This window comes from Lepidochelys olivacea, assembly GCF_965140295.1.
Source record: "Lepidochelys olivacea isolate rLepOli2 genome assembly, chromosome: 1".
Lineage (NCBI taxonomy): Eukaryota > Metazoa > Chordata > Testudines > Cheloniidae > Lepidochelys > Lepidochelys olivacea.
In genome coordinates, this window is record NC_140411.1 from 92238460 (window position 1) to 92264219 (window position 25760).

Below are 25760 nucleotides of genomic sequence, written 5' to 3' on the forward strand. Positions count from 1 at the left end.
GGGCTGCTGTGGGGAAGTCCCCCAGGGAATTGTACTCATCCTGTTTCTAAAAAGTCAGCTACCATAGCTGATACTATTAGGATCACTGGGCTGGAGCCCGGAGTAGAGGGCAGGTCCGGGCTCCCCTCTTTGTCCCCTGATTAATCACTGAGATTGGGAGACAACAGAGACTGTGCAAGGGAGGGTTGCTTCTCCGCACCTCCCTCGCTGGCTTATGATGAAAATGGCTCAGTAGGCTGTGACCCTTGCCTCTAGAGAGAGAAGGTCTAAGTGAAGGGTCACAGTGAGCCTCTGAGGCTAGCGAAATCCACCAGGAAACGCGGGACCCACGGAGACAAGGACAGAGATTTGTCACAATAGTTAAGATCAGTTTTTCATTGATTAGATCATTCCTGCTTTCTGAGGCTCCCTTTCTAATTGCCTTTTATCTCGATAATAAGTCAGATAGGATAGCAACAGTAATTGGACATTCATCCCTTATTAGGTCAGTGACATGAAGTGTGCCCACCAATCCAGACATCATAAAGGCCACAAAATTGGATAGTCTCATAGATCTATTTATTCCAAATCCAGGGATACAAAAGGCCATTCCCACTCTACTCACAGTGCCATCTTTAGATCCACCAGTTTAGATCTGGCAATGCTGACCCATTTGCCATGTATAAACTAATACATTTTATTTGTCATCTTTGATGGTCCTGCTCTTCCCTTTGTTTCAGCGTATAATTGCAAATCCGTAACTGCAGAGGCAACCGTCCAGCTATCATTTGATTTCCAATTACTAAAGATTTTAATCTCTTCCAGTCCTTCCTTTTCACTTAAGACTTACCCACCTTTTGTCTCTGTTAGCATGTGGAAGTTTATGCTGTCCAGTTACATCTTGCTTATTTAATTCCCAACAGTCATTGTATATTGTTTATTATTCTTATCTCCACTGTTTCTATTAACCATATCCTAAAAAGTTAAATCTAACAATTTCATCCTTAAATTGATAAGCATTTCTCTGGTAGATACCTATATCACACCCAATGGTATCAGAGTACTCACACATGTGGTTCACAGACCTTAGCCTCCTTCTCATCAGGGTTTCCTCCCTTTATGCTCATCATCCAACTCCTCTCTCAGCTCAGCTTTATCTTCTGTGGGGCCTGCCCAATCTCCAGGTGCACTAACTGAGCTCTCCAGCTCTAGTTAACCCTTTTTAGTGCCACTGTGTGATATATACTCCATGTTCCAAAAGCACAGCCTGTATAAGTGTGCTATTTCCCCCTGTGGTATTTCTGAGGAGAAAATTCAATAAAGGTTTGCTATTTTAAAACTATAACTGTGCAGTTTATTATTCAATACAAAAGGTATTTTTAGGTAATATGACAGCTAAATTCGTATAGATTTCTTCTCTAGAAGAATGCAAGACTAATACTGTGTGTCATAGAATCAAATTATGCATTGTCTTATTTTTTAAATGTAACTTTTTATTGTTTTTGATAAAATGTCAGGGAAAATAAACATATTGCACAGTTAGGATAGTATATGAATCCTGAGAAAAATCAATATACATATTTATTACAATTCTATAAATACATAAAACAGGAAGGGTAGTGTTCTGTTTTCTACTCTCCACACAATATTAAGAAAATAAGGAAACGACACAGACACAGGTGAATACAAAATAATTGCTTTTAGTAACTATATACAATAAAAGCTTTTTTCACTGGCATGTTAGGGGAACGGAAGTACTGGTAAATTAAAAGTGCTGGTTAACTCAGAGGGAGAGCTTTGTAGTGGGAGGCGAATGAGGGGCAGGGGCATGGGAGGGGCTGCATTGGAGGGAATTTGGGTCTCGAAGGGGGTTTGGGCATGGATGGAGGTCCCTCAGCTCTGGTGGCACCCTGCAAGCGGCTGCCCATCCCTGCTGCTCCTGGCGGCGGCACAGCCAGGCGGCTCTGCAAGCAGACATGCTGGACAGTTGTCAACATTCATGTGGTAAATGAGCACCCCAACTTTCACAATCAGCCAAAAATCAAGCTAATCAAATTTCAAAACTAGGCCAAAACAAGCCAATCCTAAGAACCGCAACACTCTATGTGACTAGATCCTCCCGGCATGCAGTCTGGGACTGTGGTGGGCCTGCTGTGCACCTTTGAGGGCAGCAGCGCTTTAACATGGCCACAACAGCGCTTTAACATGGCCGTGTGGTCACGGCACAGTGCTGGGAGAGAGCTCTCCCAGTGCTCTAAAACAACCACCCCCACGAGGGGAATAGCAGTGCTGAGATTGCGGCTCCTAGCACTGGCCCATTGTTTACACTGGCGCTTTACAGCGCTGAAACTTGCTTTGCTCAGGGTGGTATTGTTTCACACCCCTGAGCCAGAAAGTTGCAGTGCTGTAAATTGCCAATGTAGACCAGCCCTAACTCTCTCTCCACCCCCCAGCTAATGGGCTGGAAACCACAGAGCTAGTGCTTGAGGAGGAGGGACAGAGGCAGAGTGCCTGCAGAGCCTCCTGGCCACGCCTCGCCAGCAACAGCAGGAATGGGGAGCTGCCGGAGGTGATCACCCCCCCACATCCGGCATCCTGAGTCCTTCCCATGCCCCAACTCCCTGCCCCAAGCCCCCTCCTGGACTCAAACTCCCTTCCAGAATGCACCTCGCAGCCTCTCCCAGACCCCTGCTGACCCCGCACCAACCACACTATAAACCGGACTATCAGTACAGATCAGAAATGTTGGTTTATAGACCATGTCGGTTGGTGAAGTGCCAGATAAAAGAGCTTTTACTATATAAGGATCAGATTTTGTCATGGATATTTTTCGTACAAATCATGGACAGGTCACAGGCAATAAATAAAAATTAATGGAAGCCCATGACTTGTCCGTGATTTTTACTAAAAATATCCCTGTCAAAATGGGGAGGGAGGAGGGTCCAGTACCCACAGTTGCTGGGCAGATCCGCAGGGCTCCCACTGCCCCCCTGGGCTGGGCTGTGTGGGAGGTCTCCCACTACCCCCCTGGGCTGGACTGGGTTTCTGTGGGGGGGCTTCTATCAATCGCCATGGCTGGGCTGCTGGGAGGATCCCCCATTGCCTGCCATGCCTGGACTACTGCAGGCTCCCTGTGCATTCCCCCTGCCACCCGCCACATCTGATCTGCTGCAGTGAGGGGGGGCAGGGTCTGCCATGTCTGGGCTGAGGAGGGTTCCCCCTGCCCACCCCCACCACCCTCCATGGCTGGGCAGCTAGCGGGGGCTCCTGCTGCCAACTGCAATTGGGCTGCTGTGGGGAGCTCAACCGCCCGTGCTGAGTGGGAGCTCTGGGAGACCCTCAAGGATCTCCGGGGTCCCCGTGCTGCCCAGTGGCTAGGAGCTGCTAGGGGCCTCTGCCAGCAGTGGCTGAGAGCTGAGGGGCTGTCTGCTGACAGCAGTCCAGCCCCGGGGCAGAAAATGTCACAGATTTCTCTGGAAGTCACAGATTCTATGACTTCTGTGACCTCTGTGACATAATCATAGCCCTAACTATATATAAACATAAAATGGTGCTAGTATTAGTGGCTTCTGAAATAGAAGACAGGGAGACCCATTAGTGAGTTCCCAAACTATAAAAAAAAAAACATAGAATTCCTTCTCACTGTCCTCAAACATCTCGTTTCAATGGATTCAGTTCTTCTCAAGCTTATCTCTATACAGAAGAGCTGGTCTCACCATGTTTTTTTTTTTATAGTTGTCCCTTAAGTAATCTGAGTATCTGTTTAACATAAATCATTCTACTTACATTGCACCAGAATTCCCAGTTCTCAGCAGCCTTGTTTTCAGTTCTCTGCTGAGTTCTCCTTTTGCTGCTAACCAGGTACTTAAAAGCAGATACCAGATTTAGGCTCTGGCACTAGATGTTGATATTCAGGTGTTGGGTTGGTCAGAGTCCATCCCATGACTTTTAAAATTATTTTGTGGCCTTAATTAGTTAGTTTCCTGTTCTAATTATGAGTCATCTGGACCAAATCTTCCTCGCTATCAGCCATTAGCGCAATATCATCTTTACAAATCTTTACAGATCCAACTTTGTACCACCTTCCATTTGGATTTGCTTTCTTATGAAGTCAATCACAATTATGAACAGTAATGGACTAAACGCTGATCTTTTGTGGAGCTCAAGCTTCACCTCAAAACCCTCTGTTACACCAAAGAATGTCCACATCTTAGTCATGGAACTGTCATACAAACCTACCACTAGCTGGACAAGATCTGCTGGGTACCCCATAGAATTAGAATCGGAGTCACTAGCAGTCACCCTGATTCTTTGTCAAACGCTTTTTCCAAATCAAGGGAAAAAATACATCCATGCTTGACATTTCCCTCCTGCTTCTTCTCCACTGTCTAGAAATGAACATACCATCTGTCGTCTCTTCCTTTTCTAAAACCAGACTGTTCCTTTCCTAAAATGGGCTCCACTAGTCAATGAATATGACTATCTATGATTCTCTCTAACACTTTCATGCAGTGGGACAGCAATTTAATTCTGCAATACTTGGACCTGTCATATATGTCATCTTTTTGTTTGTATATGGGTATCAGTATGGACTTTCTCCATTCTTTTGACATTTTCTTCTCTTTCTCTTCTTTACATCAACCATTACCATTATTTTTTTTTACAAAAAGCATTGAACCAGACAGTGTGGTTCTCCACAGTCCCTGGCCCTCCCTGGTCATGAGGTCAGATCTCCAAGAGGGGGCATTGTCGAAGCAAAATTAGTATTTTCAGGGGAAAAAATGGCTAGTACAGATTTCAGAAATCTGTAGTCCTTAAGCCAATTTAGTCAGTATAACTGAATTATCTTTCCAAGGAACAATTTATGCTTTCATACAGCCACAGGTAGAGCCAGTAGGGAGTTGTCCAGCTATGTGTGGTTTTACACATCTTTCAACAAAATCAGTGATCTATATACAGGGGCTATAACTCAAGAATAACATATGGATTTATGTCACACCCAGGGAGAAGTTTGGGTTCAAATAAATTAAGAGATTACACTGAACTGTAATTTCAGTTTTTACCTGTAACATATAGATTATTGTTAATGTTTCTAGATAAAGTATGTAATTCTGAATATCTTATTTGAATTAATATAGCAAAATTGAAAATATAAGTGGTGACTTCTGAATGTAATGGCTCTCAAAATTAAATTATTTAAAATAGTTATGACTTACTGAGGTCAGTGGTATAAGGTGACTGCAATTCACCATCTTGTTTTCTGTTAGTAGTTCTTCACCCTCCATTTTGTGTTCCCTTCTTGTTCCCCCTGTGAATGTAATTCTGCCAAGTAACAGTAGTTTGGTAGAAATGTTGGCACCTGTTTTAAAGTTTGGGTGGTAAAGGGTCATGTGACTTGGGAAGTTCTAACAAGCAAGTAGAGGTGATAAAAGGTTGCAGCACCCTGTGATGGGGGCTGTCCATCATAGAGACAACCCAATGCTAACATCTATTACCTGCTGAGACAACATGGCAAGAGTTGAGAAGATAGAAGATTGCTTACCTCTTCTTGTTCTGAGTATCCTGGTGTTTGTGTCGTGGTTCCTGTCACTTGATGTCCTGTGATCCTGGTGGTGTCCTTGGTTCCCGAGCATCCAGTGGCTTGTGTAAACAGTGAGAAAAATGGTGATGTGTTAACCCTTTTATTTTGTCTTATCCACCCCTGGTGTTATATGGTTTGAGGGCTTTGGCTTAAAGTCTGTTTGTATTGTTAACACTTAAGTGGTTTTCCCTGCTTGTTATTTGGGTATAATTGTTGAGGGCTCTTTAATAAACTGTTTTGTTCTGCACTTATTCATTGGTTTCTTGGGAATAAGTCAATAACAGATGATAGATGCGGGAGTGGGAAGGACTTGCAATGTAGGAGTTTGGGCATAAATAGGGTTTCCAGCTCCCTTAGTTGTTAACAGTGGGAGCTGTTGGGTGGCTCAGCACTTTTGAAAATGATGCAAGTGCCTAAATACGTGAAAGCGTTTAGCCAGGTATCTTTGAGGGCTGGGTACAAGCTAACAAAAACACCAGCTCAAGTCCCCACCCACACAATATTTGCATTAACACCCACTGATCTGAATGTAGATCTTTTAAAATCAATTATATATCTTGAGTCGATTATATAAAAGGACAATAGATAATGAAAAAAATAAGAAAATTAAATCTATATAAAGGAACTTGAGAAGCAGGGTTTTTTTTTTTTCTCCTCACAGATTCATTGGTTTTATTATTAGCTCAGAAAGACAATTTCTATCCTATTGATATATGTATATTATCTGAGAAGTGATGAACATTTTTATTAGTTCTAAGCTTTCCCTCCACACTAGGTACAAGGGTATTTGTTTTTAAATTAAGGTATTAACTATCCTACAATTCTGGGTAAAAACCTTACAAGGAACCCCTAATAGGCAATACTTTCTTTCTCAAAATCACTTAGTCTCTTTATGAAACAAGGAAAACTTCATTAGGGATATAAAGGAATATAGCATCAACTTGGCAAAACACAGCAACAATATATCCTTATGAATTATAAGTAAAACATTGCCCAACAGTGACTTTAGCCGTAGTCTGTTAACTCCGTTCTGCCCCTACCAGTGTGAACTTTCGATAGGTAAATGTTCCTTTTCCAGAGATACAAGGTACACTTGGTAATGCCTATTTACAGGCCATTACAATGTGCTGCCTTTTGCATCCAGCTATTGCAATTCCAGCTTTATTTAGAGCTGGATAGGAGGACCCTCACTGGACTTCCCTCAGCTTTGTTTCTGTCCTCTGCAGGTTCAGCAAAGAGACCTCTCATTAGCATAGGATACTTAGTAGAATGGAATGAGTGACGCATAACACTCTGGAACAGAGTACAAGCTGCTCCCCACCACCACATAGGAGCCCCTTTCCCCTCACTCACTTCAATTTCACCACCCAACCAATTCCAAGTTTATGTACAGTTATGGTGACTCACAAAGTGTCAGTGGAAGAATTCTGGATAGAAAACTAAAGAAAATTAATCTGCCTTCATGGCCATACTTCTGCTTGGGGCCAGAGAGCTTGTTCCCCTTTGGAGGTTCTGCCCATCCCTAGTTTATGCAAATGAACCAGCTCTGTGGCCATTCTTCCCCCTGTTCACTTCCCATTTCCTTTTAATACTAATAGTTTCTGCTCCTGCCAAGTGTACGAATCATGGACATGAAAAAGTTGTTAGCTCATTGAGTTTCAACAAGGGGATCATGATACCATGACCTCCACATACTGCTCCCTCACATATATGTGAGGTTGATGCCAGCTAGATGAGAGAGAATAGTGGGAAGAAGGGACCCTGATATGGATGAGGTTGAGACCCATGGATCTAGTTCATCTTTTACCAGTGAAAGTTTAAGGTATATAATATCTAATGCAGTGTCCTGTTTATCAACTTCATTGGGGAAAAAAAAAGCCTTCATCTTGAATTTCACTGTTAGGATATTTTTTCCCTTTTATACTTACATACCATTATTATTAGTTTCACTGTCTTCTACCACCCTAAAAATTCTACTCTCCCTTTAGTATTTACATATGTATGATACTTGTAGATATCCCCTCCTGAGCCACCATTTGGCTAAGGTATTCATATTAATTCTTTCAGACATCCTTAAACATTAATACCTTCAGCTCCTTCACAGAATCATAGAAATTAGCATTGGGAAAAGCTATTTTGTCACCAGATATTTCCTCCTTCAGATGTATCAATGCTCCATTTTTTTGCGATATTTACTAAAGTTATGTCCAATATTACCTTACATTTGTGACACAGTGGCACTCTCACCACTTCCCTTGGGAGACTGTTCTGCTCATTTTGGCCATGGATCTCATTGACAAGATTGATTTCATCCTAATTCTCCACATTTTTGCAGTGTGTGCAGTCTTGTGTGGCAGACCCGTGCAAAATGGGTATAAAACACTAGTGCATCAGAATGGTAGCATTTTGCATACCTACCAATGGTTACATAAACTGAAAAGCAGTGGAGAATCAGGCCCTTACCCTATATTTTCCACTTCTAAATTTTATACCATTTCTTCTAGTTAGCTCTTCTGCATTGCACTGTGTAACTTCTATTCTTCATCAGACATTTAGATTGATTCCATGACCACCCTTAGTTGTTCCTTAGTTAAGCAATATGTATTTTTATCTATGCTCAAATTAATCTCTCCAGCCCTTTCTAATCTGCTCCCACAAAATGGACTCCAAAGGAAAAAAAAAGTATTTTGGAGTAAAATATATGTCATATATTAATTCCACAGATTCTGTTCATTGATCCAATATAACAGCTTAACTTAAAGACAAATACCCATGTACCTAATGTGATGATATACACACTTCAATAGAATATAAATGGACTTTCTGATACAATTCTTATCCAATAATAAAACCTATGAATCTGCGAGAGAAAGTCTTCTTCTCAAATTTGTTTATGTGGAGATATTTTCTCATTTTTTTCCTTCATTATCACTTGTCCTTTTATATATTGACTCAAGGTATGTAATTGATTTTAAAAGATTTACATTCCCCTCAGTGGATACTAATGCAAATATTTCTAAGTTCTCCATACCATTTCTTAAATTATCTATCTATGAACATACCTAAAAGACACCATATCTTAATCATTTGTAACATTAGGCCTTTGATTTTTTCAATAATGTGTTTAATTATGCCTTATTTGCCCCAAAACACTGTTGCATTTGGCTGAATCTTACATGCAGAACTTCCTTTTGGTTTTGAGTTACTTTGGTTGCTGTCTCATTCCACAGCAAACTCTCCTCTACACTTGTCTCTTACAGCTTTAAATCATTTTTTTGCTGCTCTTTTCTGAACTCCTTCCAATTTGTTGACATCTTTCTGGTGGTGAGATGCATAAAATTTTATCTTAGGTGCTATCTTTCACAGTGTGGCATACCCAGGGACTATCAGCTTCCTTGGTTTCTAAAATGATGCCTTTGCATACTGTAAGCAGCCAGCATCATAGACTGGTGTGCCTTTGTGCATCTCTGCTGCCATATCATGTCTGCTTGGCTGTAGAACTAACATTTTATTGGTTTACATGTTAACATTTTCTCATATTTCTTCCAATAAACAGTATCTGATATTTAAACAGGCTTCTAACTAGATACTACTTTGCTCCAGAGACAGTCCAGTTCTAAATTATTTATTCACATAAATAGTATTTGTTGTTTGTGTAAGTCTGTTTTCTCTCAATAAATTAACAGACAGATATTCTGCATATGTTCAGAAGTGTGTTTTTTAAATACATGTGTGAAAAAATAATTAAAGAGCTTTATAAAACTGTTTTCTATAATAAATTACCTTAATACTATCACTATTACATTTAAGGTCTGATTAATTAATACCTTAATTAACTGCCATAATGAAAGATAAAATTAGTCCATAATTAACTGCCTAATGAAAGAAATAATATCGATTTGTGACATGCATATACTTTATAAATTATTAATACCAGGCTGTCATAAATATAAAGGGAAGGGTAAACTCCTTTGAAATCCCTCCTGGCCAGGGGAAAGCTCCTCTCACCTGTAAAGGGTTAAGAAACTAAAGGTAACCTCGCTGGCACCTGACCAAAATGACCAATGAGGAGACAAGATACTTTCAAAAGCTGGGAGGAGGGAGAGAAACAAAGGGTCTGTGTGTCTGTCTATATGCTGGTTTCTACCAGGGATAGACCAGGAATGGAGTCTTAGAACTTTTAGTAAGTAATCTAGCTAGGTATGTGTTAGATTATGATTTCTTTAAATGGCTGAGAAAAGAATTGTGCTGAATAGAATAACTATTTCTGTCTGTGTATCTTTTTTGTAACTTAAGGTTTTGCCTAGAGGGGTTCTCTATGTTTTTGAATCTAATTACCCTGTAAGACATCTACCATCCTGATTTTACAGGGGGGATTTCTTCATTTCTATTTACTTCTATTTTTATTAAAAGTCTTCTTGTAAGAAACTGAATGCTTTTTCATTGTTCTCAGATCCAAGGGTTTGGGTCTGTGGTCACCTATGCAAATTGGTGAGGCTTTTTATCCAACATTTCCCAGGAAAGGGGGGGTGCAAGTGTTGGGAGGATTGTTCATTGTTCTTAAGATCCAAGGGTCTGGGTCTGTAGTCACCTAGGCAAATTGGTGAGGCTTTTTACCAAACCTTGTCCAGGAAGTGGGGTGCAAGGTTTTGGGAAGTATTTTGGGGGGAAAGACGCGTCCAAACAGCTCTTCCCCAGTAACCAGTATTAGTTTGGTGGTGGTAGCGGCCAATCCAAGGACGATGGGTGGAATATTTTGTACCTTGGGGAAGTTTTGACCTAAACTGGTAAAGATAAGCTTAGGAGGTTTTTCATGCAGGTCCCCACATCTGTACCCTAGAGTTCAGAGTGGGGAAGGAACCTTGACACAGGCTCCGGTAGTTATTTTTTTATTTATTTTTTAATGTAAACATAAGACAAAAAATAAATGTATATCTCTTGAACATAAAAATATTCAAGATATTTGGCAGCATATTTTTTTTTCCCAGACCATTACATTTTAGTCAATTGGAAGTCACAAAATAGACTGCATCTTCTGGATGTTAAGACAGCAAATTATCTGCTGCATTTTAACATATAACCCCATTAAGTGTAATTAGCCCAAAGTTTCATTTAGCTTGCTTTGGGAAGCATTATATATTCCTGGTTGTCAAAGAGGAAACTGTCTCTATGGACAGGAGACAGACCACAATGATTGCATTTCTATCTTCAGTGAGCCAATTTTCTCCCCGTCAAAACACAATTGTTACTATTTGATATACCATATTTGTTAATTTCACCAATAAATACAGAAGCCAATTCTATGCCATAACATACAGGCCAATTTGATAGGATGTGACTTTCATAATGTGTATAAAACATATGCCAATTTTGGGTCAGATTGACTACAGCCTTACTCAAAAAAATTACATCCATATAAAACTCAAGTAAAATGATAAATTAACCATGATCTTTAAAATGCTATTTTAATCTGTGTTTCAGAAAGGTCCATAATCACATGCCTAACTTTGATGGGATTATTCAGATGATTAAGTTAGGTATGTGTTTATGGACCTTGCAGAATTAGGGCTTTGCTCTTCATCTGTTTGACTAGTCTATATATAATGGTTTTGGTTCCATATCTTGATTTTGATGTCTTGATATATTGGCGGCGGACAACAAGCTAAGAACATTTTGTGTTAATTTATATTTTCCAGTAATTGAACTGAAGGAAGAAAAGTTATTTTGAAGGTCCCCTAGCAGCTCCATAGTTAAAACTGTAATCACATTTGCCAGACTAAAATTTATTTCTTTACAATTTTTAAATGTCATACACACTCTCTTCATGGGTCACTTGACCTTTCTATCATGCTCTGTTGGTGAAAAGTCTGATAACTTTGACATAGAAAATATTTTAAAATTAGCACTTTTTAAGTTGTTTCCTGACAGTCTAAGGTGTGGGGAATTTTTATAGTATTGTATATTACTACTTAATATAAAATTAATTAAACATTTAAAGGAGGCACCTATGGTATCAAACCATGGACAAGATCACTTAGGCCAGAATTTTGAAACTTGTTCAGAACCACAGGTAGTTGGAAAACAGAAAATCTGGTTCTTATTGAGGTACCTGACTGAAAGTTGATCTGTCTGGAAAATCTGGCCCCATATATGAGTGATGAACACTTGAAAATCTGTCCCTAAACTTCAATTCTGATCAGGTAAACTAGTGCTCTTCAACACCTAGTGCTCAATTTTCCTCATGTTTTTGAAGGAACTGCCATTAATTCTCTTAGAAAGACATTGTCCTAAGTGATGGGCTTGAGTTACTTGGCTTGGGAATGTGGTTCTCCATGACAGAAAGGTGTGATACACTACAAAGTGGTAGCAAAGCTAGTCTACAGAGGCAACTCTAATCTAATGAATGGAGTAGCTTCCACAGTCTAATGGCCACTCTTCGCAGGGACAAAAATAATGATTCAATTTTATGACTCCATATAATTGTTGACTTGCTCATCAGTCATATTCTGTAGAGTTTTCAAAGGGGTTTGTTATTGTATAGATCTCTTGGTTAAGTTTCCCCGCCCCTTTGCACCCCCATAATACAATGCATTGAAAAGAAGGAAAGATAAAAAGGCACAGAGAGGTGGCATGAAAAAATGGCAGGCCAAGTAGTAAGCATAGTATATAACTGAGCTAGAAATCTTAGGCTGCATTCTTTCTTCAATACACATGAGTAATTTCCATTTATATTAGTAGGAATTATGTGTTCCCATCACAGGAAAAAAAGGATCCTTTTCCTTAAGATTTCTGCCTGTCTCATCTCATGTTTATTAAGTGAAAATGAAATAAAAGATACAGTTAAAATAAACAGAAAGACTGCATACTTGAAAAAAGATAATAGCATATATTTACAAAAATTGAAATATGGGCCACAAGACACACCAGAAAATGCTGGGGGCAAAAAAGAAGCCTACCAGAGAAATTCCCCCTTTCCAGCTCTATTAAAAAAATGACCTCTTTGAAAGAATGCAATTAGGATTAGCAAAAATCAAGCTCCCAGCAACACTGGAGGAAATAACTAAATACATTCTGTGCATGTTTTTATGGGGGAAACAATAGCTTCACTGCCATACCGACAGAGAAGTTGCTGGAAAAACAGAGATCCCTGAAACCCCACCATCTGAACCCTGTAGTCATGTTGGAAGGAACAAGATGTGACAGGAATCCTCCACCTCTTCCAAGTTATGTACCTAATACTGCATTAATGTGTACTGTGATGGGGCAAGGCCAGATGACTATAGAAAAGTAGTGGGAGACAAATATATTAGCCTCAGGCTAAACAAATCCCTGTTACCAGGATAAGTAAATGGCAGCTGCTCCAGGTCAGTTAAGACACCTGGGGCCAATTAAAATCTTTCCAGAAGGCAGGGAAGATAGGTTGATTGGGACACCTGAAGCCAATTAGGGGATGGCTGAAACTATTTAAAAGCCTCCCAGTTAGTCAGCTGGGTGCACTTATCAGGATCTGTAGGAGGAAGCTGTGCTGTTGGAGGAAATAAGCAGTACAAACCATATCAGGCACAAGGGAAGGTGGCCCTGCGGTAACAGTGAAGGAGATATTGAGTGGGTCTGCTGTGGGGAAGTGGCCCAGGGAATTGTACACGTTCTATTTCCAAAAAGTCAGCTACCATAGCTGCTACTATTAGGGTCCCTGGGCTGGAGCCTGGAGTAGAGTGTGGTCCGGGGCTCCCCCCACCCCTCCTTGATTAATCACTGAGACTGGGAGACAACAGAGACTGTGTGAGGGAGGGAGGCTTCTCCTGACCTCCTTTCCTAGCTTATGATGAAAATGGCTCAGTAGTCTTTGACCCTTGCCTCTAGAGAGAGACGGGCTACGTGGAGGGTCACAGTGAGCCTCTGAGGCTAGCAAAATCCACCAGGAAGCACAGGACCCACTGAGACAAGGACAGAGCTTTGTCACAGTACTCAAAATTGTATGGGAGTGTTTTGGTACAGAAGGACCAAGATACTGACTGGTTGATGTAGTTCAGGAACCAAAAACTCATGTCTTTAAAAAGGGTCTTCAAAATATTATCATAAAAAATAATTTGATCAAGCAGAAGCTTCTAGCTGGAGGACAGGAGTAGCTTTTGGCAATGACCAATACAACTTTTTTTCTGATGACTTGAGAACTGAAAGATGAAAGGTAAAAGCAGTTAATTTTTAAATGCTGTAATCTGTCAGTTTGTTGACTTTGCAAGTAACCATTCACAGTACCACAGCCTTTCAACCAATAGCAAGCATGAGCTATTGTTAGAGCTGAAAGAAAACATTCAGGACTCCAGTCTGATAACACAAAGTAATCTGGTTTGGAGTTTTATTATTTTTATGCCAGAGGCAGAGAATGCTTCAAAATTTCTGAACTTTGAAAACTCTGAACATTTTCAGAACTACACTTGTATGTTTATGAGCTGGAATTGTATTGGCCCAAGTGATGGCCCTATGTTCCATTCATCTAATGCTGAAACACTGACAAATGTTGGCAAGAGAAAACTTTCTCTGTGAGTCATCTCAGAAGTCCTCTACATTTTCCAAAAAATATTGGTGGTCATGAATCATTTGTCCATAAACCTGCCTCTTTCACACAGATTACCAAAGAACCAGAAGAATCCGTCCAGGTACTAGGAGAAATGAAAGAAGTTCAAGGTTGTGAAAGGTCACACAATCAAAAAGAAAGTTCACTTTTGATCACCTATAAACTGTTCTTCAAACAGTATTTAAAGTACATCTATTTCAGTATATGTATGTTCCTTTGCTACATTACACACAAAGTTTTGACTGGCTAATGCCTAGTTTCTAGTATTTTGAATACTTTTGCTTATTCAATTCTTAGGAAAAGCTTAAAACTTACTTCTGAGAGTGCTGTGGTGAGGATTAATTAACGTGTACATGCTAGAAGATGAAAAGCACTATTGAATATTTTTATTTGTTTTTCTCTGTTGCCCTATTCCTCATTTCTAGAACTTTAGGACCAAACCAAAGCTCCACATACATGCAGTCCTAATTGCCATAAATCAATATTATTAAAAAAACACAAAACCAAAATAACTGTAAATATTTACCATGGAGCATTGGAGAATTATTTGTTGCCAGAATCGTGTCCTACAAAGAACTGTTTCAAACTGTTGAGTGACAAATCATTTTATTCCCCAAATTACTAAAATACATAGTCTATAAAAACAAGGTAGGGTGGGCAAAATCTTAATAATAGTTTCTTTTAATCAGGGATGTGACCCACAGTTTAACTCCCATCAGGTTCTCTACCCTATCTCAGAAGATTTCATAATTAAAAATAACTAAAATAACTACAGTTAAGTATGACTGTTTTATGATTAAAAAGAAGAAAAAAATAAGAAACCAAACACTGTGTAATGTTAACTCAAGTAACCATATTTTATGTTTCTTTGTGGAGAATTTTTAACAGAGATTGCACCTTTGAGAGTGGGTCAGCTTCAAGTGAGGCTTCCTTCTGTAGTTAAGAGCAAAATATATTATTTCCAAAATTAGATGTGAATCCTGTATTAATGTATCCTAGATAACAACACCATTTATAAATCAGCAAAGGTGAATAATCCTAAATAAGTCTTATGAATCCAAAATAAAGTATTCAAATCAATTACCTAAAATAAACTATGCAAGGAGCTGTTTTATTAAAGGCAAATTAATGAATATTAAGAATATTAATTTCAATTTGAATATTTATATGTTTACCAAGGAATACATTGTCTAAATCATTTTTGTGTTTAACAGGAGAAGCTGTTACTATCTTAAATTACAATATTCAGAGGGGTAGCCCTGTTCATCTGGATCTGTAAAAGCGACAAAGACTCCTGTGGCACCTTATAGACTAACAGATTTATTGGAGCATAAGCTTTTGTGGGTGAATACCCACTTCGTCGGATGCATGCGATAGCATTTGAATATCCCATTAAATTATTATAAGAAAAATAATAAATCAAATTCCTCGGCAGTGCTTTGGCAAACTTCCTCTCACTCATGATGTTGAAGTCTCGATGGTGTCATTATGTACAGAAGTAGTGCTTTACTGCTTCTTCTTGATGCCACATGTTGGCTCCTTGGTCTCATTGCTCTAGTTTACTTGGTTGGAAGGGATGAAATGCACAGACTGAGATGAGAATGTGGAGATAGGAATGCTGTTGAAATTGAGAGATGAGAGAGTGATGCATACTTAATTTGGAGAGATTTACACTCTTCTTTCAGGTTTCAGAGTAGCAGCCGTATTAGTCTGTATCCGACGAAGTGAGCTGTAGCTCACGAAAGCTTACGCTCAAATAAATTTGTTAGTCTCTAAGGTGCCACAAGTACTCCTTTTCTTTTTACTCTTCTTTCAGAGATTCATTGAAGGAATAAAACACACCTCTTTTAGTGCTTGGCTGGATTTAAATATTACTTGCTGTTACCCTTTTGCTCTCTCAACACACACCTAGCATCTATGATAGGTCCGTACTCAGGGTGGCTAACCCTTCCCGTTGCTCGAACCACTGTGGCTGTATTCTATTTTTTGGTGTTATACCTCAATCAGGAATAGCACAGATATGTGTCTTCAAGCTGAGAATCACACCTCAGCTCAAAATGTTAGATCTACCCTTAGTGGGAGAAAGCAGAAATGTTCTAGGAATTTATTTAATTAGCCTGCGCATTTCAGTTAATAAAACCACATCCAGAAATATAAATATATAAGCTATTATTCTTCAAGTACCATATATGTCTTTTATTTTTTTTACAGTTAGTGAAGGTACAGTCACATGTGTAACAACCTGGCATAAGAATAAATTATTATATTTTTATTAATAACGATTTGTGCATCAATATTAAAGCTTACCTCCTAAAGAATAATACATTGTTCTGTACAAACATACCATTATTTTTTTTGTGGTCTGATTCCTTCACCATTGCTCCTGTTGAGTAACAGCTTAAACTACACCTTTGACCTGTTGTGATGCTGCCCAGCAGGCTGCCAGCTCAAACTGAGGCAGCAGGGGCTAATTCACTGGCATGTTAATTGCAACCAACAAAATGTTAAAAGGTCATAGTGTGTTCAAGCAAATTCACTTGTTAGAATAGAACAAAGGGGCATATTATCACATTACAAGTACATGTCATATGCCTGATCATTACATTTGCCCTAAATGCTTAAAAACTAGTGAAATGATAATGTCACAAATCAGACGTCAAGAATTGGAATAAATTTGCAAACTGGACACCATTAAATTAGGCTTGAATAAAGACTGGGAGTGGATGGATCATTACACAAAGTAAAACTATTTCCACATGCTTATTTGCCCCCCTCCCCCCCCAACCACACTGTTACTCTCACCTTCTTGTCAACTTTTGGAATTGTGCCATCCTGATTATCCCTAGAATTATTTTTTCTCCTGCTGATAATAGCTCACTTTAATTGATCACTCTCATTATAGTGTGTATGGCAACACCCATTTTTCATGTTCTGTGTGTGTGTGTTTGTATATATATATCTATATATCTATCTTCCTACTGTGTTTTCCACTACATGCATCTGATGAAGTGGATTTTACCCCATGAAAGCTTATGCTGAAATACATTTGTTAGTCTCTAAGGTGCCACAAGTACTCCTCATTCTTTTTGAAATGATAATGTTATTGTCTTCACTTGTCTGAAATGTGTTGATTTACACTGTACTGAGTTAGCCCTAAATCAAACAGATGTATTAGCATTTAGACGTGAGTTCACTTAATATGTAAAACTTCTTGAAAACTAATGAAGGACTGTTTTTGGCTATCACATTGTTCCTGTAAACTAATGAAAGATTGTTTTGATGGCTATAACTAAATACATTATCTCTAAATTCTCAATAAATCAGATGGGAACCTCAGAACTATGTATGAAGGAGCATGTTAACTTCAAAGAATGGGTCTTTGTGTTCAACAATGGATAATCCACAAACTTTGTCTACAATTAGTCAAAAAATCAAGAGCCCATGCTGTGCTCAAAACACTTGCCAGGCTGTTTTCAACTATAAGAAGGAACCATGGGAGCAATTCTGCATCGCTGGACTGCTGGATTCTGATGGGGAATCCTGAGCAATTGTACAGAGGTTCTCAAAGCCATTTTGGGTAACCCTGAGAGACTTATGGAAACTAATAGAAATTATATCTCTACTATCATTCAAACTACAGACTTAGACTCACCTTTAATGTATTTTACCTAGTTTAACTTCTCAATATCTCTTATTTCTTTTTCTTAGCTAATAAATCTTTAGTTTATTAGAGAAATTGGCTACAGCACTGACTTTGGTGAGATCAAGAGTATCCATTGACTGTGGCCCTTGAGGCTGGGATTAACCTAATTTGTGGTGAATTTTGGTTTGAATAACCTTTCATCATAAAGTCCAGTTTGTCTGGATAGTGAAGTGGGACTGGAGGGCGTAAGGGGTAGTCTGCCTGTCCATGGCTCCATGTTATGGCTAATGTAGTAGTCCAGGAGTTCACATTTGTTACTGGCTTGGTGAAGTCTAATTAAAGGATATACCACTAGCCTGTGCTGTCTGCCCTGTTTTCTGAGATTTCTGTTGACCTGAAATTGGTGCTGTCAGCTGTAAGCCATACCAGACAGCATGACATCTGTATTCTGTCTCTTGATGGCAGTATAAAGGGAACAAATTACCTTCTTAATACTCTATGCAGGGTACCTGCATAGTTGATCACACTTCAGGGAAGAGTGAGGAGCCGCTTCTCCCCATTGCACTCAAGTGGTTGGGGAGTTTATCAGAAGGGTCCTGGAGCAGTTAGAGCCATGATTTCCCTCTCCTGACAATGGAGTGGCCAAGGCACCTGAAGCACAACGTGGCCCATGGTCAGCTCCCGGGGGTGGGAGGAGTGCAAGAACACGCCACATCCTTACTCAGGGCTTGTTTTAAAATCCCAATATAGCTTTTAATTTGCAAGTAGCTTTGTTCATTTCAACAGGACTACTCTCAGTGTAAGGTATTATTTAATGTGAGTTAAACTGGTGGAGTTGGGTCTTTGAGTAGAGTTTTATAAAGCTTTTCTATATATAACTTAGAAACAGCTGCAGCAAAACAGTGTTCGACTATGCTTAGAGCTTGGTTGTATCACTAATGTAGAAATTGCTCAGTGCCTGTCAGCAAGGAAAAACGAATGTGCTAGCTAATTTACCAGACTTGGAGGCATGGCATAAGACCTACTTCAGGGGTCGGCAACCTTCGGCACACAGCCCATCAGGGTAATCCGCTGGTGGGCCACGAAACATTTTGTTTACATTGACTGTCCACAGGCCTGGCCCCCTGCAGCCATGGTTCATTGTTCTCAGCCAACAGGAGCTGTGGGAAGCAGCAACCAGCATGTCCCCATGCCCTGCGCCACTTCCCGCAGCTCCCATTTGCCGGGAATGGTGAACCTTGGCCACTGAGAGCTGCGGGGGGCCAGGCCTTTGGACAGTCAACATAAACAAAAGGTCTTGCGGCCTGCCAGCAGATTACCCTGACGGGCCATGTGCCAAAGGTTGCCAACCCCTGACCTACTCTATAAACAGTGAAGCCCTGATAGATCATTTGGAGAGTGAGTTTATAATGAGATCTTTGTGCAGTTTTTATCCCTGATCTTCTCGTGTCCACCAGTCTGCCCTACAACAGGTTTATCAGCTGGAGGAGAGATGTGGCTTAAAAATAATTTCTCTGCAGAGCCAAGGAAAATGCCTGAAGGAATGCAATAAGTAACATAGGGGTTCCATGAGACATTGGGCCTTTCTTATGGATATGACTGAGACAACATTAGGCTGTGACTTTCCAAAAAAATACTGTTGGTTTAAAGAAGAAAAGAAAGAGAAGAAAAAAGAATGATAGGTAGAGATCCCTCAGTTGCTTAACAAAATGACCAAGAACTGGAGAATCAACTTGAAGCTCAGTTGGTTATTACATAGCAGAAAATGGAACCAGAAGGTAAATGTGTCTGAGATGTTGGGTAAGAATCTATTGTAAAGGAGCACTGACAGTTTTATTACAAGCCATATTTAGACATCCCAACCAACTTAAATTTGGCAAAAAGGAGCTATCCATTGGAAAAGTCTGCAAGAAATGACATTCATGAGAAAAAATAGTTTTCAGTTTTCAGATGTGTATCCATCTTTTCAACTGGTAAATCCTGAATAATGATCCCTTATTATCTCTTCTAGAAAATTTTATGTCAAAACTGTTTTTCAATGCAAAATTGGCTTTTTGACGAAAAACGTTTTTGCAGAGTGTCTATGTTCCACAGAAAATTTCATTTTTCTTTTGTTGGAAAAAAATTCCCTCCCCACAAAAAAAGCATTTGGTTTTCAGCTGATGACCAAAATATCTGGCTGCAAACCTAATACTTTGATTTGTATATACTGCTATAGTACCTCACAGGAGTTGTAGTTCTGTTTACTCATACCCCTGTAATGACCCTTTCGTGGGGTTTATTGGTAGGGAAGCGCCACTTAGTGGTCATGGCTTAGGCCTGTGATGTGCAGGGGGATTGTTGGTAGGGAGTACTGTCTAGTGGTCAGGGCTTCAGCCTGTGACATGCAGGGGGGTTCTTGATAGGGGACCCTGGGCCCTCCCACTCCACTGGGCTCTGACCCAGGGCCCTTTGAGAGCTATCAGTGCTCTGACAGCCAGGGATATTTAAGGCAGCCCTCACCAGGTCACTTTCTACTACCTCCCTGTGATTATCCCAAAGTCACTGTCTGCGGTAAGGCAGTATGAGGGATGTTGCTGAACCCAAGGGACCTTTTGGTGGCTGTGTGTAGCAAAGTCATTCTCCTTTCCTCTTGGGTGGCAACTGCCTCCTACTATGCTATGACCCAACCTCCTGGGGCCAGTTCAGTCCAAGGGCTTTCCCCTGCTGGATTAGTCCAAACAAAAAAAAGCGGAGGCAGGATCAATCAAGTCCAGAATTCATATGAGAGGGAGTGCTTCCCTCTCAGGTTGCCCCTGCAGCAGGCCCTGCCTTCCTTCAGAGAGGGACCTTTGGGCAGCAGTTTAGGGAGAGATTCTGCCTTTCCTCAGCTTTTCTCTCCTGGAGCTGCCCACAGCAGGTCTACTCTGTTCTCTGGTCTGCCACCAAATGAGCTGCTCCCCTGCCTTTTAACTCCTCCTACAGGTGCAGCAGTGTTGACTGGCAATCAGGGGTTGGCAACCCTTGGAACATGGCCCATCAGGGTAATCCACTGGCAGGCCACGAGACATTTTCTTTACATTGACTGTCTGCAGGCACAGCCCCCCACAGCTCCCAGATGCTGTGGTTCACTGTTCCTGGCCAATGGGAGCTGCAGGGGAGCTGTGCCTGTGGACAGTCAACATAAACAAAATTCTCTCAGCTTGCCAGTGAATTAACCTGATGGGCCACGTGCTGAAGGTTGCCAATCCCTGGGCTAGTCCCTCCAATTGCTCATACTACCATGGCTAAACTTTTATTTTTAGCACACTAGCTTGATCAGACCAAGCGTGGAAATGTCTCCTTGAACTGGAATTTATATTTTTCAGCTTCAGTAAAGACATATCCTAAGTCACTTTTGAAAATGGGGCTTATGAGCCTATTTCTTTGCCTGGTCCTATAATGAGAGATAGAAAGTGCCGGTCATAATCCAAGGGCTTGAATTCCATAGCTCACACGTTACAATCTAGCACGGGCAGTGGTGTTCAAAACTCAGAAGATGGAGAGGAGGAGCTGAGACTTCACACCAATCAATAATGCTGAGTTGGCATAGCAATGGAGGTCACTCTCGATCCTGTTAAAGCATGTAGCAGTGGGCATTGCTGAGTAGTGTTGCACAAACGTTCACATTTTTTGGGTCAGTAGCTGGAAAAAAATCAGAAAAAAACAATCATTTTGTGCTGACCACAACGTTTTCATTGACCTGAAATTAAATGTTTCATTTCCTTTTTGATTTTTTAAAACCATTTTAAAAATTAAATAGACAATTTTCACACATTTTCCAATAGTTTTGTGCCAACTCAAAACTGCATTTTTGACAAGTAAAATATTCACCCCCAACATGCTTAGGTTGTTATTGAGTGTGCTCCTTATCACTCCCAGATGCATTGAACCTGTCTGAGACACAATGCAACCAAGGTAATGCATTCTTCTGTAAGGTAAACAGGCCTCGAGTAAGAATATGAGATACTTTTTAGTAATAGCGCTGATTTTTCACCCAGCTAAAATGATAGTTTCCCAATAGTGCCAGATCAGCTATCTCTTTAGCTGACATGTCAAAGGAGGTATGCAGAAAACTGCAGCTGTGGAGTCATCTACTGTTGATTTCATATCCACAGGACACCTGTCCATGTGGTTGATGATTCTTAATATCAAAGTACCACCAGTAAGGAGATGATGCTTCCTGGACTATCAAAATTCAATCTGTCCATCTCTTGGCTCTGATTAGTCTATGCAATTGAGGTAAGAGACCTGTAATCCCCTTATTTTCTCATAAAATCTCTGGAGAGATGCCACAGGGTGGAGCAAATCAGAACTTGCAACCTTAACAATCCAAGGAAACACTGAGGATGTGGTAATTCTTCTGCCACCATGACACCAAGAAGACCACACCCCTTCTGTCCTAAAGCTGTATGAAGGAAAGAGTCCAAGACTTCACATGCTTTACCAGCCGATCTAGCTGAGATCCCGAGTAAACTTGCTGCCTTAAAGACAATACTTAGTCTTTGAACTGCTATCCTGCCCTTGAAGCTAAAAACCAAGGAGCCAACATTGTTCTCTAAGTACTTTTTTAATGTTTTTTCTCTTTAGTGGAGGCACCCATAATCTTATTGTGGACACTGCATGTTTTAAGGTGTGATTGCGAGAGTGAGTATCAAAAGAAATAGCATGTGCAAACTTTAAATTTTAAACAAATCCTATTCAAATTACCTGGTATTAATATGGGTCATAGAAGAGTGCAGGAACTGCTTTGCCAGTTAAGGAGAAGTTAGAAATGATCAGCCACCCTGTAGAAAGTGAACAACCACTAACAGTGCTGCCTAGTGTCCAGACGGGGGGTTGGAAGTTCATAGAATATAAGGGATGGAAGGGACCTCAGGAGGTCATCTAGTCCAACCCCCTGCTCAAAGCAGGACTAATCCCCAAATAAATCATCCCAGCCAGGGCTTTGTCAAGCCTGACCTTAAAAACTTCTAAGGTAGGAGATATCACCACCTCCCTAGGTAAAAGTCCAGTGTTTCACCACCCTCCTAGTGAAAATGTTTTTCCTAATATCCAACCTAAACCTCCCCTACTGCAACTTGAGACCATTACTCTTTGTTCTGTCATCTGCTACCACTGAGAACAGTCTAGATCCATTCTCTTTGGAACCCCCTTTCAGGTAGTTGAAAGCAGTTATCAAATCCCCCCCTCATTCTTCTCTTCCGCAGACTAAACAATCCCAGTTCCCTCAGCCTCTCCTCATAAGTCATATGTTCCAGTCCCCTAATCATTTTTGTTGCCCTCCGCTGGATGTTTTCCAATTTTTCCACATCCTTCTTGTAGTGTGCGGCCCAAAACTGGACACAGTACTCCAGATGAGGCCTCACCAATGTCGAATAGGGGCTAATGATCACGTCCCTCGATCTGCTGGCAATGCCCCTACTTATACATCCCAAAATGCCATTGGCCTTCTTGGCAACAACGGCATACTGTTGACTCATATCCAGTTTCTTGTCCACTGTAACCCCTACATCCTTTCCTGTGGAACTGCTGCCTAGCCATTTGGTCCCTAGTCTATAGCGGTGCATTGGATTCTTCCGTCCTAAGTGCAGGAATCTGCACTTGTCTTTGTTGAACCGCATCAGATTTCTTTTGACTCAATCCTCTAATTTGTCTAGGGCCCTCTGTATCCTATCCTTACCCTCCAGCATATCTACCTCTCCTCCCAGTTTAGTGTCATCTGCAAACTTGCTGAGGGTGCAATCCACACCATCCTCCAGATCATTAATGAAGATATTGAAGAAAACCGGCCCCAGGACCGACCCTTGGGGCACTCCACTTGATACCGGCTGCCAACTAGACATGGAGCCATTGATCACTACCCATTGAGCCCGACAATCTAGCCAACTTTCTATCCACCTTATAGTCCATTCATCCAGCCCATACTTCTTTAACTTGCTGGCAAGAATACTGTGGGAGACCGTGTCAAAAGCTTTGCTAAAATCAAGGAACAACATGTCCACTGCTTTGTCCTCATCCACAGAGCCAGTTATCTTGTCATAGAAGGCAATTAGGTTAGTCAGGCATGACTTGCCCTTGGTGAATCCATGCTGCCTGTTTCTGATCACTTTCCTGTCCTCTCAGTGCTTCAGAATTGATTCCTTGAGGACCTGCTCCATGATTTTTCCAGGGACTGAGGTGAGGCTGACTGGCCTGTAGTTCCCAGGATCCTTCTTCTTCCCTTTTTTTAAAGATGGGCACTACATTAGCCTTTTTCCAGTCATCCAGGACCTCCCGAGATCACCATGAATTTTCAAAGATAATGCCCAATGGCTCTGCAATCACATCTGCCAACTCCTTTAGTACTCTCGGGTGCAGCACATTCGGCCCCATGGATTTGTGCTTGTCCAGCTTTTGTAAATAGTCCCGAACCACTTCTTTCTCCACAGAGGGCTGGTCACCTCCTCCCCATGCTGTGCTGCCCAGTGCAGTAGTCTGAGAGCTGACCTCGTTCGTGAAGACAGAGGCAAAAAAAGCATTGAGTACATTAGCTTTTTCCACATCCTCTGTCACTAGGATGCCTCCCTCATTCAGTAAGGGGCCCACACTTTCCTTGGCTTTCTTCTTGTTGCTAACATACCTGAAGAAACCCTTCTTGATACTCTTAACATCTCTTGCTGGCTGCAACTCCAGGTGTGATTTGGCCTTCCTGATTTCACTCCTGCATGCCCGAGCAATATTTTTATACTCTTCCCTGGTCATTTGTCCAATCTTCCACTTCTTGTAAGCTTCTTTTTTGTGGATTTCACTGTTAAGCCAAGCTGGTCGCCTGCCATATTTACTATTCTTTCTACATATTGGGATGGTTTGTAACCTGTAACCTGTAACCTCCATAAGGATTCTTTAAAATACAGCCAGCACTCCTGACCTCCTTTCCTCCTCATGTTATTCTCCCAGGGGATCCTGCCCATCAGTTCCCTGAAGTTGTCAAAGTCTGCTTTTCTGAAGTCCATTCAAAGTCATCTCCCCATTCAAATCACAGTCCTGTCCTTTAGCACCCTTCTCCCTCAAGGGTTTACAGTCCTTCCCTTTTATGCATGGGGACTTTGGGTCATGTGCCCTTGAATGGTCAAAATCTTTTCCAGCTGCATTCTCACCTGAAGTGAATGCTTTTGTTGTTGTAATGTCCTCCTTCGGTGTGAGGGAAGCTCAGGCCTGCTCTCTCCACCAGGCTCCAGGCAGGGACCCAACAGTGGGAAGCACCTTCATATGCTGAGCAGCTGCCACAAACCACTTCTTTCCCAAGTGTCCTTTAGCATCACAGTATCTTCAGTCTAGTCTCTCATTGGCAGACTCAGTCAACTGTGTCTCCTTTGTAGGTTTGCGCAGGTCTGCATTGTCAGGCAATGAGTTTCTGGGCATCACTTTGCCCCTCAGAGAAGCCATCTGCTCCTTTCTGCTCCCTGCCTCCCTCTGAGCTGCTCTGCTTCACTTTTTAAACCCCGCCTCCATCTTGTGCAGACCCTGCGGGTGGGGCTGCCTTGGCCCAAAGCTGTTCCTTAACCCCTTTCTCTCTGGTGTGGAGTTTGTATACCGCATCATACACCTGTATCACAGTGAATACATTAGGCATAAAAAGAGCAAAGGTGAAAGTCGTCTGGTAATGTGACAACTTTGAAGGGCTTCAGTACTATTTCCAAGAGCTGGGAAGTAGATAATGCCCCTGTGTTTCCAGGGATATTTTGTGTACGAGTTGATCACATGTTATGCTAATATTGTAATGATTTGATTGTTTATTTAATTATTTTTTTCCATTGTTAAAGCCATCCACATTATTGTATATTTGTTGATTTCTAAACTTAGTTCCAGTTGAAACTCTGATTTGATAATTATATTGCTAATTCATAGATAATAACATTTGTAATAGTTATTTCTAAGTCAAAAACATACTTTTTATTAAAAAACCCCATAAAAGTAAA